The sequence below is a fragment of the Neofelis nebulosa genome, chromosome 9, assembly GCF_028018385.1.
Source record: "Neofelis nebulosa isolate mNeoNeb1 chromosome 9, mNeoNeb1.pri, whole genome shotgun sequence".
In the NCBI taxonomy this organism is placed as follows: Eukaryota; Metazoa; Chordata; class Mammalia; order Carnivora; family Felidae; genus Neofelis; species Neofelis nebulosa.
The window spans coordinates 129,205,997-129,220,599 of NC_080790.1; the positions used below are offsets into that span (position 1 = coordinate 129,205,997).

A 14,603-nucleotide genomic window follows, 5' to 3' on the forward strand; every position below is an offset into this window, starting at 1 on the left:
TCTGTAGATTGCTCCATGCCTGGTTCCTCCTCCTCCCGGGGTTCGACCCAGTTGCTAACTCCTCGGTTACCTCCACCATGTCTTCAGAACCCACTGCCATCTGCAATGATGTGTTTGAAATCTGTCTCCTCCACTGGAATGTAAGAGTGTGAGGACAGGAACCCTGGCTGTTTTATGACAATCTCACTTGCTAGAACACAGTAACAGATGCAAAGCAGGCACTCGCTAAAGTGTTGGTGAAAGTGCAGGATTTTTTTTGAAGTTAATTTATTTTGAGAGAGAGAGAGAGAGAGAGCACAAGCAGGGAGGGGTAGTGAGAAAGAGAGACAATCCCAAGCAGAGCTGGATGCGGGGGCTCAAACTGATGAACCAAGAGATCATGACCTGAGCCAGATGCTCAACTGACTGAGCCATCCAGGCACCCCAAGGAATTTTTTTCATGGAAATTCTAGAATTCTCACAGGACACTTCACAAACTCAAGAGAATTGGGTCATTTCCTTGGCTTTCCTGGGTTGCTGGCATTCCACTCTCCATTTTCCTTCCTCAGCTTGAAGAGGAAGCTGGCCCACCCAAAGGCCCATTTCCTCTCCATACCTGCTATGATGGAAATCAGCTCTAGGCACTGCTTCCCTCTGAGAGAGTTCTGGAAGGTGCTCAGTCCTCAACTCCAAAGGCCACAGGTACCCAAAGGGCTCTGGTTTGAAGCTCCGTATTCCCTGGACTCTTCCCCCTCCACCAAAGGATAAGAGAAAGAGAACTTCACTCCTCCTGTCAGGTTTCCCCACCGATCATTTTATATGCTCTTTCCATGTCAGCTATTGTTGTTTTCATTATTGAGATAGCACCTAGCAGCAGATTAATAACAGTAATAATGATCATTTATTGGATTCTGAGCGTGCCAGGCCTTTGCCCTGCACACGTCATCTCCTTAGACTGTCACAACCACTGCCTAAGGTAGGTGTCGTTACCATCATCACGCTCTGCTTTTTATACAAGGGTACCTGGGGCTCAGAGAGGTCAAAGAACTCATCTAAGGCAACACAGCTAGATTCAAAGCCCTGCAGTCTGGCTCTAGAGCCTGCCTCTTAAACGCTGTCCCACACCACCTCTTGGTGCTGGAGAGCCATGAGCTCCTGGCCCCATCCCTCCAGGCACTGCATCCTTGATGCTGTCTTCGGTCTGTCTCCAAGGACGGATCTCACACAGGGAGGACTGTGTTGATGTACAGGGTATAGCAGACATTCAGAAGTAGGTGATGTAGGGCACTGGCCCCCTTCGGCAGAAAGCACAGCACACTGCTGACATCTGTGGTTCTGGGGCAGACATACAGATGTGGCCTTGCATCCAGTAAGTGTAAATATTTAAAAGTTGGGGTGCCTGGGTGGCTCAGTGGGTTAAGCTTCCAGCTTCGGCTTGATCATGAGGTCACGATCTCATGGCTTGTGAGTTCAAGCCCCACGTCCGGCTTTCTGCTGTCAGCACAGAGCCCACTTCACATCCTCTGTCCGCCACCCCCCTCAAAAATAAATAAACATTAAAACTAAACTAAACTAATAAATATTTAAAAGTTATATGTCAAGATAGTAAGTGTTCAAAAACACACATTCCATCTTCCTTCCTTGACAAGCAACACCTTTGCAGAACCTGGAAGCCCAGGTTCAAAGATGGAATTCTAAAAAAAAAAAAAAAAAAAAAAAAAAAAAAAGATGGACTTCTCCGGCTCAGACTTCCATGTCAGAACACAGCAACATGGGGAGAATCAGCCCTCGTCCTGCACCCTTTCTCTTCCCACCCCAGGCCTCAACCTGTACCACGAGGCTTTGAATGTGTGTGCGAGGATACGCAGCTCTGTCCAAACCCCCTGCAAACACATCCGTCCACAAGTCCCACTGCCAGTTTAGGGATGCTCACAGCTGCTGTGTCTCAGCTCTCAGGAGCGACCCAGGCAAGAGGTTTCCACAGACCCTGGAAGAGGGCTTGGGGCCTGTCGGTGGAGAATTCCAGGGTCCTGTGTCACCGGAACGTGGCCTGAAAGGAGGTGGTACGGGTTCCGGGTGAGCACACCCACTTGGAGCAGGGCCCCCTCCTCACCTGTGGGAGCTGGGGCAGGACCAGAATGGCACCTTTTAAAGCACAGGGGCCAAGGCAAGCATCCAAAGGCCTGTCCAGGTCTCAAGCGGTACCATCTGGGAAAGGCAGGACTGGGGACAACGGGAGGACATCAAACATCCACTGCCGCCCGGTCACAGGATGGGCATAAGACTTAACACTGTTTGGACGGTTGCTGTTTTTCAGGTGCTTCTCCACGGGCCTCATCTATCCTGTCTCTTTCACCCTGTGAGGCCAATTCCTATTACTATCACTACTGTAGAGACTAGACAGCTCAATTACAAGTAACGTGCCCGCTGTCACGCAGATGGCATTAAGTCAAGTCCATAGGTAGTCAAGTCCATGCTCGTAACTAGTGTGACACAAGATCAAAGAAGAGTGACAGTAAAGGGCTGGTAAAAGATGTGTCAAGACATGTTAATTCTATCTCAATGAAGCCGGGGGGATGAAAAGATACGCCAGGAAACTGTTAACCAAAAGAAAGCAAGTCTAATAATATTGATGTCAGACAAGATAGAATTGGAAGAGGAAAGGTCTGAACAGGCCAGAGAGGAATATTGCACATTGTGAGATGGTCGATAGACTTCAACATCTGGAAGAAATGGCAGGAACCTTATCTGCCTAATAGCTTGACAACATACAACAAAAGACCAGTGAATACACTTTAACAATGACGATGCCAGAATCACGGTGGGAGACCAATAAATGAGCCTCTCAGAGAACATCTGATAAAGCAAAATTAAAAGTAAGGACATAGAGGGGCGCCTGGGTGGCTCAGTCGGTTAAGCGTCCGACTTCAGCTCAGGTCACGATTTCGTGGTCCGCGAGTTCGAGCCCCGCATTGGGCTCTGGGCTGATGGCTCAGAGCCTGGAGCCTGCTTCCGATTCTGTGTCTCCCTCTCTCTCTGCCCTTCCCCCGTTCATGCTCTGTCTCTCTCTGTCTCAAAAATAAATAAACGTTAAAAAAAAATTAAAAAAAAAAGTAAGGACAGAGAACACAATGCAGATTCCCAGGGGAGTCTTCAGGTATCACCCATGGAGGCTGGAGGACACACCAACCTTTTACTGTGCCCCTCACCTGCACGGTTCTTCTCGCGGCTGCAAGGAGCAAAGGGAGTGGGCACCACTAGAGTTGTATCCACAGACACGGGAACGTTGGCACACTTCAGGGCTTTCTGCAGAAACTGGCAGAGATGCTGGACGACACAGGACTCCAGCCAGCCTCCCTCGTGATTAGCTCTCAGAGATGGAAAACTGTTAAATCATCAGGATTCTCCTCACCAGGACTGGAAGACAATGTTTGTCCAGGAAAGCAGATATGTATGATTGATTGCTTGTCCTGTTGCTGTAATGGTAAAAATACATCTTTTCCACCAATGTCCCAGTAACTTACATCTTTCTCAGTGGACTTTATTTATACAGGGTATTTCATTCAGCATTCAACAAATGCTTATTTAGCAGGTGTTGTGTGCTAGGTGCTCGGCGGTACAGCTGTAAATAAGATAAATGACGTCCTTTGTTTTAAAGCTTATTTCTTTATTTTAGAGACAGGGAGAGAGAGAGCCCCAAGTGGGCTCCAAGCTGTCAGCACAAAGCCCGATCCAGGGCTTGATCTCACAAACCGTGAGATCACGATCTGAACCAAGATCAAAAATCAGACACTTGGGGCACCTGGGTGGCTCAGTCGGTTAAGCGTCCAACTTGGGTTCAGGTCATGATCTCACGGTTTGTGGGTTCAAGCCCTGTGTCGGGATCTGCACTGACAGTGCAGAGCCTGCTTGCAATTCTCTCTCTCTCCCTCTCTGTCTCTGCCCCTCCCTGACTTGCACTTTCTCTCTCAAAATAAAATAAATAACCTTAAAAAAAAAAAAAAAGAGTCTGACACCTAACTGACTGAGCCATCCAGGTGCCCCAAGCTACTTTTTCTAATAGAATCCTTAAGCTAACGATGAGGGGAACAATTAACAAAGAGACAATCACAAAGAGTGATAAATGCTATGAAGAAAACAGAAAGATATGAGGCTAGGGTTGCCAGATAAAATTCAGGGCACCTGAGTCAATGTGAATTTCAGATAAACAATGTATAATCTTTTAGTATAAGTATGTCCCATGCAATATTTACACTAAAAAAATCATGCACTGCTTTTCTGAGATTCACATTGAACTGGGTGTCCTGTATTTTGCTTGCTAAATCTGGCAAACCTAAATGTCGAGTTACTGGGTGTGGACAGTGGGCAATTTCAGACAGGATGGTGACATTTGAGTTGGAATCTGAATGTACAGAGATGGAGTCAGTTATTCAGGGGTCTAGAAGAGCATTCCAGGCAGAGAGAAGAGCAGCTACAAACACTCTGAGGTGGGAGAAAGCTTGGATCTTGGAAGAACAAAAAGGAAGGTGAGGTGGCTACATTGAGTGAGGGTGGAGAGGAGGAGGAAGGAAGGTGATGAGGTCAGGCAGGTTGGCAGGGGCCAGATCTTGCAGCGTTTGTGGGCTGTGATAAGAGATGTTGAGCAATTTTACAAAAACTTACATCATTCACTCAAACAGAGCATTTTTTTTTTTTTTTTACATTTTATCTCAGGAATTGCTTTTACATGTTCATAGGCAGGGTGCTATCAAAGATAAACAAAGCTGGACATTGTTAAAACAGTAAAAACAGATTTTATTCAGTAACTACTGACAGTAGGGGAGAGAGCGGATTCCGACTATGCAGAGGTGATTGGGCATTTTAAAGGAGAATGAGGGAGTGCGGGAGAGAGTGAGGGCACAGGTAAAAACTTACAAAGGGTTGGTCGGTGTAAATGTGATCAGGTTAGCTATGTCTGCTAGCTGGCAATTATCAAGGTTGCAGCCTCCCACAGAGACCAAGAGACCAAGGCCTTACCTTCCTGATGATTATATTTCAAAGGAACGGTTTTCAGGTCATTGAGAAAGACACTCCTAATTGCAACAGATACATATATATCTCAAAGAGACTGAAGAAGAATTCACAATTGTAAGCCCTTCTTAGTAAATGCTCTAAGATGGGGAGCCTGGGTGATTCAGTCGTTTAAGCGATCAACTCTGGATTTCTGCTCTGGTCATGGTCTCATGGTTCATGAGACTGAGCCCCGTGTTGGGCTCTGCACTGGCAGCCCGAAGCCTGCTTGGGATTCTGTCTCCCTCCTTCTCTGCCCCTCCACTGCTCACGCTTTCTCTCTCTCTCAAAATTAATAAACTTAAAAAAAAAAAAAGTAAATGTTCTAAGAAAGTGAGGGCCTATCCTTAGGTGTTGGGCTAGAACAAACACAAACAGTAAATTCTCCTGGCAGCATTGAGTTTTCTCAAGCAGTTATGGGGCGGGGGGGGGGGGGGGGGGTGGGGGTGGGGGGGGTGGAGGGAGACACTGGGGTCATACTAAGGTCATGGCTATATGCTGCTAGAAGCCAAGTTCAAGTTCAGTCATTTCTTGCTGCAGAGGTTTGGACAGAGTCATTACGTGGTGAGAGTTCTGCAATTCTCAGTGCCTATGTAATTCTGTGTTCTTATATTTGTTTCCTTGAATGATAACCAAATATGTGCCTTTCAGTCCCTGGAGGAGCAAACTAGCAATTGCAAGGGATGGGCTCTGAAAGAGCTGGGCCCGCTGGCAGCCAAAACTGAGGGCTGGGATTTCCATAAGTCCTCATTGCTTCCTGTCATTGTCACACTCAATGGATCAGAAGATCCTGCAGGCCCTACCTCTACAGTATCTCCTGAAGCTGTCCACTTGTTTCCATATGCACCATTACTCAGCTGAGTCTGAGCATCTCATCTCTCTCCTGGAGGCCTCCAGTCTCCCCTGCTTCAAGCTCTTCCCCCCATACAGTCCATTTCCACACAGCAACTGGTGGGCCTTTTAAAATACAGATTTGGGGGGCGCCTGGGTGGCTCAGTCGGTTAAGCGTCCGACTTCAGCTCAGGTCATGATCTCGTGGTCCGTGAGTTCGAGCCCCGCCTCGGGCTCTGTGCTGACAGCTCGGAGCCTGGAGCCTGCTTCCGATTCTTTGTCTCCTTCTCTCTCTGCCCCTCCCCCCGTTCATGCTCTGTCTCAAAAATAAACAAACTTTAAAATAAATAAAATAAAATAAAATATAGATTTGGTGGCCATCCTGTAGTGGATGCACATAAGGCACAGTCTAACAAGGCTTATGAGCCCTACATCATCTGGCCCCTGCTGGCTTCTCTACCTCCCGCCTCCTGTTCCTCCGCACTTCATTAAGCCCCAGTCTAGTTCACGCCTGATCTTCACACAGCTGTCTCCTTGTTGAAACTCAGGCCAAATGTCACTTGTTCAGAGGCCTTCTCTGACCATCCAATGACCTTCCAAGTCACTGCCTGTCATATCACCCTGTTTTAAATTTTCTTCTCATAGCGCTTATCAAGATCTGAAATTACTTTGTTTATTCCTTCTCTCGCTCTAAAACAGGCTCTCTGCGAGGGGGCAGAAAGTTCTCCGTCTAAGGCTATGGACAGGACTTTGAGCAGTTCGTTCAACAGTTATATAAGACCTACTACGTGCCTCACTGAAGCCCTACGTCAGACGAGGTCTCACTCCAGCGGCCCCTGGCCGAACCAGCGTCCATCGGCGGGGGGGGGGGGGCGGGAAGGACGAGGATTGCGATGCCCGCGGCGGTGATCTAAGCCAAACGGCATTGTCGCTTGTGACGTCAGCGCAAACACGGAGCGCGTCTCCATTGGTCTTTCGAGTTTGGGTGGGGCCCGAGCGCTCCTGGCCCCGCCCCCCCGCCTCTGCCCCTCTCACGCATGCGCCCGGGCCGCAGCCTCGCCGCCGCGCCATTTTGCCGGGGTTTGAATGTGAGGCGGAGCGGCAGGGGTGGGTAGTGCCGGCCACAGTTCGCGGCTGAGATTCCCTTCTCCGTTCCCGTATCCCCAGGAGGTGAGGCGCGGGGCGTGCACGGCCCGGCAGGGTGGCTTCTTGGGACCCAGCTAGGGGAGGGATGCGGCGCTCCTGACACTTCCGAGCGCTGGGAAGCAAGGACCGCGCCTCTGGGCGAGAGCGGAATGCGGGCCGGTGCTTCGGGAGGCGCCCTCGGGCGAGGTCTTTGCCCGCACCGACGGGTCTCTCTTCACCTCACCTCGCGGCGTCCCGAGGCTCGGGCCCACGCCCGGCGGCCCCAGGGCCTGTGAGGGGCGAGGGCCCCCGAGGCGCGGCCTAACGCGAGCTGCCCGAGCGTCCGCCCCTTCCCCTCCAGCGCCGCGCCGATTGGTCGCGCCGCCGCCGGGCCGCTCGGGAAGGCCGCCTCTCATTGGTCGCGCCTGCGCGTCCGTTCTCGTCGCTCCCGGCCACCCGCAACGTGAGCTGAGTGCCGCGGCGAGGCCTGTCCGGCCGGGCTGCTGGGTGAGGGCCGGCCGCCGCCCAGACCTCCTCTTGCCCCGACTCACTTTCTGATTTGAGAGGGGGGAACTTTAACTTCCCTGTGCTTCAGTCTCCCCGACCGTAACTGAGCATCGTGATCTCACTTTGCTGAGTTAAGGAGTATGTCCTAGTCCCTGCACCTGCCCAGTAATGTAGAGTCCTGCTCTTGGGGGGAAACGCGATAATACGGTAGTTCGGAGCCTGAGCTTTGGAATTGGAAGGCCTGGGTTCGCTCCAGATTTGGCCTCTCGCTAGGAGTGCAATGCAGGGCTAGTCACTTCATCCCTCGGTGTCTCCCATTTCGTTATGCGCAAAGTGGGTTTGAAAACAATCTGCTTGGTAAAGTGGTTGTGAGAATGCACTCAGTTATTACCGTGATTTACGTAGTCCCACCTAAAGTGACCGTTGTCCGCCTCTTCCACCCGTCTGCTCTTAGCCGCTGTAGCTGTACTGCTGACTTCTGTTTTCTTAAATGTCCCAAGCTCGTGCCCACCGTAAAGCGTTTGGACCTGCCTTTTCGTTTGCTTGAAAATTACCGACCTCTTAGGTTTGCAAGACTGGCTCCCTGTTTCACGCCTCTTAACACCTTCTTTGACCAACTTCTCTGAGGGCTTCTTTCTTTCACCTCTTAAGAGCATTTGTCATTATCTAGAACTACTTAGAGTTGTTCACGGTCTCTCGGCTGCTGGGCTGTGAACTTCAAGAGCAAGGACCTTGCCTGTCTTTGTTGTTGTCTTCCGGTGATGAGTGCTTGCCACGTGGTATTATTCCTTGGAAGCACAGAAGGGGACTTTTACTCTTGGATCCCACCAGCGTTCTTTTCTCATCCCCTCGCCCCCCACCCCCATCCGAAGTTTTTACTTGTGTGTGTGTTTCTCCAGTTTTTGCATAATTCCAGGGACTCTCGCCACCCCGCCCGCCCCAAGACTCTTCCCCTTCTTTCCATCAATGCAAGGGAATTTTCTCTTCCCATCTGGTTACTTTGATTTCTGCTATTTGGGGGTTTCCTACATTTGATCTTAGCCAAAAGGCTGAGAAGCGGTGGGCGCAGAGGTTTCCTATACAGGATTGGATGGGTTTGAGAGCACTGCTCTAGCTTTGGAATTAATTTGTTCTTTTATTCATTTAATAACTATAGAGCATCCACTTAATCTCTGGAAAAACAGTGAAGAAATAAACATGGACAGGGTCCTTTCCCGTGGAGACCTTATATCCTAGTGGGAGAAAGAAACAAGAATACAAATAAATGAATTAGATAGTTTCAGATACTGATAAGTGACAGGTGAAGAAGGTGGCATATGAGCTGGACCAGCCATGGAAAGGTGAGGGGACAGAGGATTCTAGGCAGAGGATCTAGAAAGTACAAAGGCTCGAGGATAGGAATAGACTTAGAATATTGGAGGAAAATCCAGCATGCTACAGTAGTGTATGAAGAAAGGAGAGGTGTCCAGGGGCCAGATCATGTAGGGCTTTGTAGACAATTACAGAGTTCGGATTTGATTCTAAATGGTATGTTCCTGTGATTAGAAAGCAGAGGGTGGGTCAAAGTGCCTTGGTATGTTCTTGATGTGTATGTGCCAGATAGTTTTCATTCATTGGAACTCTTTCCCTTTCCCCAGATGTAAGGATTCAGGAATGGTTCTCTAATGTGGAGGAAATATCTAAGGAAAAGGCACAGATCTTGGATCAGCTTATGTCACAGACGTCTGTGAGATGGCCCTAGAAAGCTTTTATTCCAAGTCTTCATCCATAACTGAGGGCCTGTGGGAAGAGGCTAGACTTAGGTCCAGCCATTCATTCAACAAGAAGGACTTGGAATTTAGATAAGTTTCTCATAATTGAGTTACTGTGGCACATGTGTTTTATTTTTTAACTGAATTGGTAGGGATTTCCAAAGATAGTTCTGTGGAAAAACTAAAGCACCGCCCCTTTTTTAAAGGCAAAAGAATGTATTTCCCATTTTTAGTTTGAATCTTTATTTTAAAATCAGTAACACTTTCTATGTTTACATATTGCTGATATTTTAAAAAGTCAAAGTACTTTCACCCGTGGCCAAATTAGGTAGCTTAATTAGACCTTGATTTTGCCCATGTATGGTGAATACCTATGGAGTATTCTCTAAAATTACCTTATTTGTCATGCTTTCCCAAATCAGGGCTAAGCTTATAATTTGGTTTTATAGACATTATCATTAAGGAGATACAAAAAGGGTTTGTTGATAAATATTTAGTTCCTTAACTAATACTAAATTGTAGAGTCTGTGTAGTATTTTGACTTTCAGGGATTGTTGCATGTATGTTTGTATATCTCCCCTGTCCCCAATGCACACTTTTTTAAAGTTTATTTTATTTTGAGAGAGAGAGTGCATTGGGGAGGGGCACAGAGAGAGAATCCCAAGCAGGCTCTGTGCTGTCAGTTCTGAGCCCAAATCAAGAGTTGGTTGCTCTGCCAATTGAACCACGCAGGTGCCCCCCCCCCCACTTTTTTTTTAACTTACAAATAGTCGTATTTTAGTACCTCAACTTTGTCATTTTAGGATCATTCTATCATGTGGTCTTAGAATCAGTTTTCCCCACCTCTTATTTTTCACAGTCAATTGACCAGAACAAACGTGTGAAATGATAATGCTTTTGATGGAAAAATCAAGGGAATGTAGCTTTTGAAAATAGTATAAGAAATATATATTAGGTATTTATCACTATTGTAAAGCTCTAGGGAGATTGAAATGAACAAAACACAAAGCCCCTACTCTCATGGAACCTAGAGTCTAGGGAAGAGAGAAGCACAGTGAACAAGAAAGCAAAGTAATATGGCCAATAATATTTGGGAATTTGGAGCTTGGAAAAATAGAATAAGGGAATGGAGAGTGACTGATGTGGGTGCTCTTTTAGATAGGATGGTCCAGGAACTTATCTCTGAAAAGAGACAACCTTGGAAAAAGACCTGAGTGAAGTGGGCAGTGAGCCATGCAGCTCTCCAGAGGCAGAGCTGTTCAGGCAGGGAGGACGGCAAGTGCAGAATCCTGAAACAAAAGTATGAACACTGACATAATATGAACAGTAATATAGGATAGATCTCAAATTCACTTTTTTAAAGAATTTCTTTTCTTTTTTAAATTATTTTTAATGTTTATTTATTTTTGAGAGAGAGAGACACACACACAAAGGATGACACAGGCTCTGCACTGTCAACACAAAGCTCAATGTGGGGTTCGAACTCACTAACCATGAGATCATGACCTGAGCCGTAAGTCGGACACTTAACCAACTGAGCCACCCAGGAACCCCATTAATTTATTTTTTTAATTTACATTCAAGTTAGTTAGCGTATAGTGCAACAGTGATTTCAGGAGTAGATTCCTTAGTGCCCCTTACCCGTTTAGCCCATCCCCCCACCCACAGCCCCTCCACTAACCCTCTGTTCTCTGTATTTAAGAGTCTCTTATGTTTTGTCCCCCTCTGTTTTTATATTATTTTTGCTTTCCTTCCCTTATGTTCATCTGTTCTGTGTTTTAAAGTCCTCATATGAGTGAAATCATATGATATTTGTCTTTCTCTAATTTCGCTTAGCATAATACCCTCTAGTTCCATCTACGTAGTTGCAGATGGCAAGATTTCCTTCTTTTTGATTGCCGACTAATGCTCCATTGTATGTATACACACACACCACATCTTCTTTATCCATTCATCTATCAATGGATATTTGGGCTCTTTTCATACTTTGACTATTGTTGATAGTGCTGCCATAAACATGGGGGTGCATGTGTCCCTTCGAAACAGCATACCTGTATCCCTTGGATAAATACCTAGTAGTGCAATTGCTTGTTGTAAGGTAGTTCTATTTTTAATTTTTTGAGAACCTCCATACTGTTTTCCAGAGCGGCTGCACCAGTTTGCATTCCCACCAACAGTGCAAAAGAGATCCTCTTTCTCCACATCCTCACCAGCATCTGTTGTTGCCTCAGTTGTTAATGAGCCATTCTGACAGGTGTGAGGTGGTATCTCATAGTGGTTTTGATTTGTATTTCCCTGATGATGAGTGGTATTGAGCATTTTTTCATGTGCCGATTGGCCATCTGGATGTCTTCTTTGGAGAAGTGTCTATTTATGTTTTTTGCCCATTTCTTCACTGGATTATTTGTTTTTTGGGTGTTGAGTTTGATAAGTTTTTTATAGATTTTGGATAGTAACCCTTTATCTGATATGTCGTTTTCAAGTATCTCCTCCCATTCCGTCAGTTGCCTTTTAGTTTTGCCGATTGTTTCCTTTGCTGTGCAGAAGCTTTTTATTTTGATGAGGTCCCAGTAGTTCATTTTTGCTTTTGTTTTCCTTGTCTCAGAGATGCGTTGAGTAAGAAGTTGTCATGGCCAGAGTCAAAGAGGTTTTTGTCTGCTTTCTCCTCAAGGATTTTGATGGCTTCTTGTCTTAACATTTAGGTCTTCATCCATTTTGAGTTTATTTTTGTGTATGGTGTCAGAAAGTGGTTCAGGTCCATTTTTCTGCATGTCGCTGTCCAGTTTTCCCAGCGCCACTTGCTGAAGAGACATTCTTTATTCCCTTGGATATTCTTTCTTGCTTTGTCAAAGATTAGTTGGCTGTACGTTTGTGGGTCCATTTCTGGGTTCTCTATTCTGTTCCATTGATGTGAGTGTCTGTTTTTGTGCCAGTACCATACTGTCTTGATGATTACAGCTTTGTAATACAGCTTGAAGTCTGTCGGATTCACTTCTTCCTTGAAACACTTTTAAGTGAACAGAAATGAATTATGGTGGGTAAGTTGGTCATGTAACTGAATTCCTATGTTGTTGGGGTTCCTTATAACTGATCCTTGAAGAATAGTCTCTAATCCATACCGGGAACTCCTGTTTTAGCTAGTTGACTGACATTGACTCATCCTTTAGTTCATGCAACAAATGCTTACTGAATATCTTCTATGTGCCAGGCAGTGGTAAAAGTCCTGGGCTTACAGAGACAAGACATACAAAGTCCCTGCCCTAAGGAGCTTACAAATAAGGATAGCAGTTACATTAAAGATACTTAAAAAAAGCAAAAAAGCTATTTCAGATGATGTTACTGCTGTTAATAGTGTAGATGATAGTGATGGAAGGCCTTTTTAAGAAGTTGATGGTGGGCTGACAGCTGAATGATGCCCAGTATCAGATTAGAAGGAAGAGCATTATTACAGGCATGGAGAACTGTCTTGGCTGGTTCAAGCAACAGAGGGAAGGCTTTGTGGCTTGAGCACAGAGCCAAAAGGAAGGTAGGTGAGGTTGACAGGTGTCAGATTGCATAAGACTTTGCCATGGTAAAGAGTTTGGATTTTTAATTCAGATAAATTATGAGGAATCTAAGAGATTTTGGTTGTGATATGTACAGTGCTATAGGAACATAATGAAGAAAGTTAGTGAAATGCAAAATTATTGAGGAGTGTATTAAACTCAACAGAATAGATCCAATTAATCTCTAATCCTCCCAACACACACACACAGTTTCTAACATGCTGCCTTGCGTAAATCTCAAAAAGGTAGGACAAATTTGTGTGATAGAGCAAGATGAGTTTTGTTTCGTATTTTTTAAGCTCGTGTATACTGATGTAAATAATTTTGCTTGGCAACAGCCAACTTTCATGATTTCATAACAGATCGAGCATTTCAACACAAAAAAAGAATGGGAAATAAATTGATTAAATCACATGTTGCAAAGTTTTATATAATGAAGTAGTTCTGTGGCCAAGTAATGAGGGGGAACTCTGGGTTAAACAACATTAACCTGATAACTTACTGCTTCAGTTCCTGAAGACTTTAAGGTGAATCTCCAAAAGGGGATTATAATGTATAGCATTTGCCAAACTTTTTTTGTAAGATTTTATTTTTAAGGATCTCTTGACCTCACAGCCCTTAGATCAAGAGTCACATGCTCCACTGACTGTGAGCCAGCCAGGCACCCCTACCTTTTCCAAACTTTTGATATAAAACCCAGAAAGGGTGGCCTCTCAAATTGTGTGTATGGTTGAGTAGGACTTAATATTCATGCCATGGAGTGTTTTGTCCTGGGTCAAAAGAAGTGAATAGATTGGTGGGCGAATCTACTAGAACAGTTAGAATATTGGCTTCCCTTATGATAAAAATGTTTCCAGTTTCTAATAAGGAGAATACAGATAGTTTCAAACAAATCATTCTCCTTAGAAGATTGTGGTTTCTGGCTGTGGAGGTATAAGCTGCACAGGCACAGCATTAACTATAGCCCTTTGTCTGTCTATCTGTCTCCTTTCCTTCCTCCCTCCCTCCCTTCCTCCTTCTTTCTTCCTTTCTCCCTTCCTCAACATGTCCTTTCTATTGCCATTCCCAGTGCTTCCATTCTAGGTCAGGCTTCTGTCATTATTTCTTCCACCTGAGAGACAAGATAGCCTTGGTAGGAAGAGAGTAGACCTATAGAGTCAGACTGATTTGAATTTGATTTTTTTTTTAAGTTTATTTATTTTGAGACAGAGCAGGAGCGAACAGGGGAGGTGCAGAGAGAGAGAGGGAGAGAGAGAATCCCAAGCAGGTTTGCGCTGTCAGCACAGACCCTGACACAGGGCTCAAACTCATGAACCGCAGGATCATGACCTGATCCGAAACCAAGAGCCGATCGTGTAACCAACCAAGCCACCCAGGCGTTCCTGAATCTGATTTTTATTAACTGTGTGTGACTTGGGGCAAGTTAATCTCTCTGAGTCTTCTTGTATGTAAAATGCTTATATGAAATGATATGAAGCATACAAAAACATTTAGCATTGTGCCTGGTTCATAGATTATGGTTCATAGCATTGTGCCTGGTTCATAGATGTGCCTGATTCATAGATTGTCCCGTTTAAAAAAAAAAAAAAAGTGTCCTAACAGATCTTCACTTGTTCCCTTCAGCTCCATTCCGGAAACCATTACCAGCCCAAAGTTCATATACTCCACTTTCATTAAGTTTTGACCCATTTCAAAAAAACCGTAGTGGCTTCCTATTGTACATTAAATCATGTAACTCTTCAGCTAAGTCTTAAGGATCTAATAATATGATCTGATCTCAGCCTCCAATTCCACTGTTCCCCAAAGGAGCTATGTA

The 14,603-nt window shown here is 45.5% G+C and overlaps 1 protein-coding gene and 1 long non-coding RNA gene across 2 annotated transcripts in view; one reads left to right on the forward strand and one right to left on the reverse strand.

Moving 5' to 3' along the window:
* Window positions 1-361: 361 nt before the first annotated feature.
* On the reverse strand, window positions 362-3,458 carry LOC131485894 (uncharacterized). The gene is made up of 3 exons (XR_009249063.1): window positions 3,366-3,458; window positions 3,189-3,332; window positions 362-731 (listed from the first exon to the last, which is right to left on the reverse strand). It is a non-coding gene; the product is annotated as an uncharacterized LOC131485894 (long non-coding RNA).
* Window positions 3,459-6,897: 3,439 nt separating this feature from the next.
* CSE1L (chromosome segregation 1 like) overlaps window positions 6,898-14,603 on the forward strand; it is a 45,792-nt gene continuing 38,086 nt past the window's right edge. The window contains exon 1 of the mRNA XM_058685890.1: window positions 6,898-7,029. The gene's annotated coding sequence lies outside the window, so the exon portion shown is untranslated. The remainder of the gene's footprint in view (window positions 7,030-14,603) is intronic.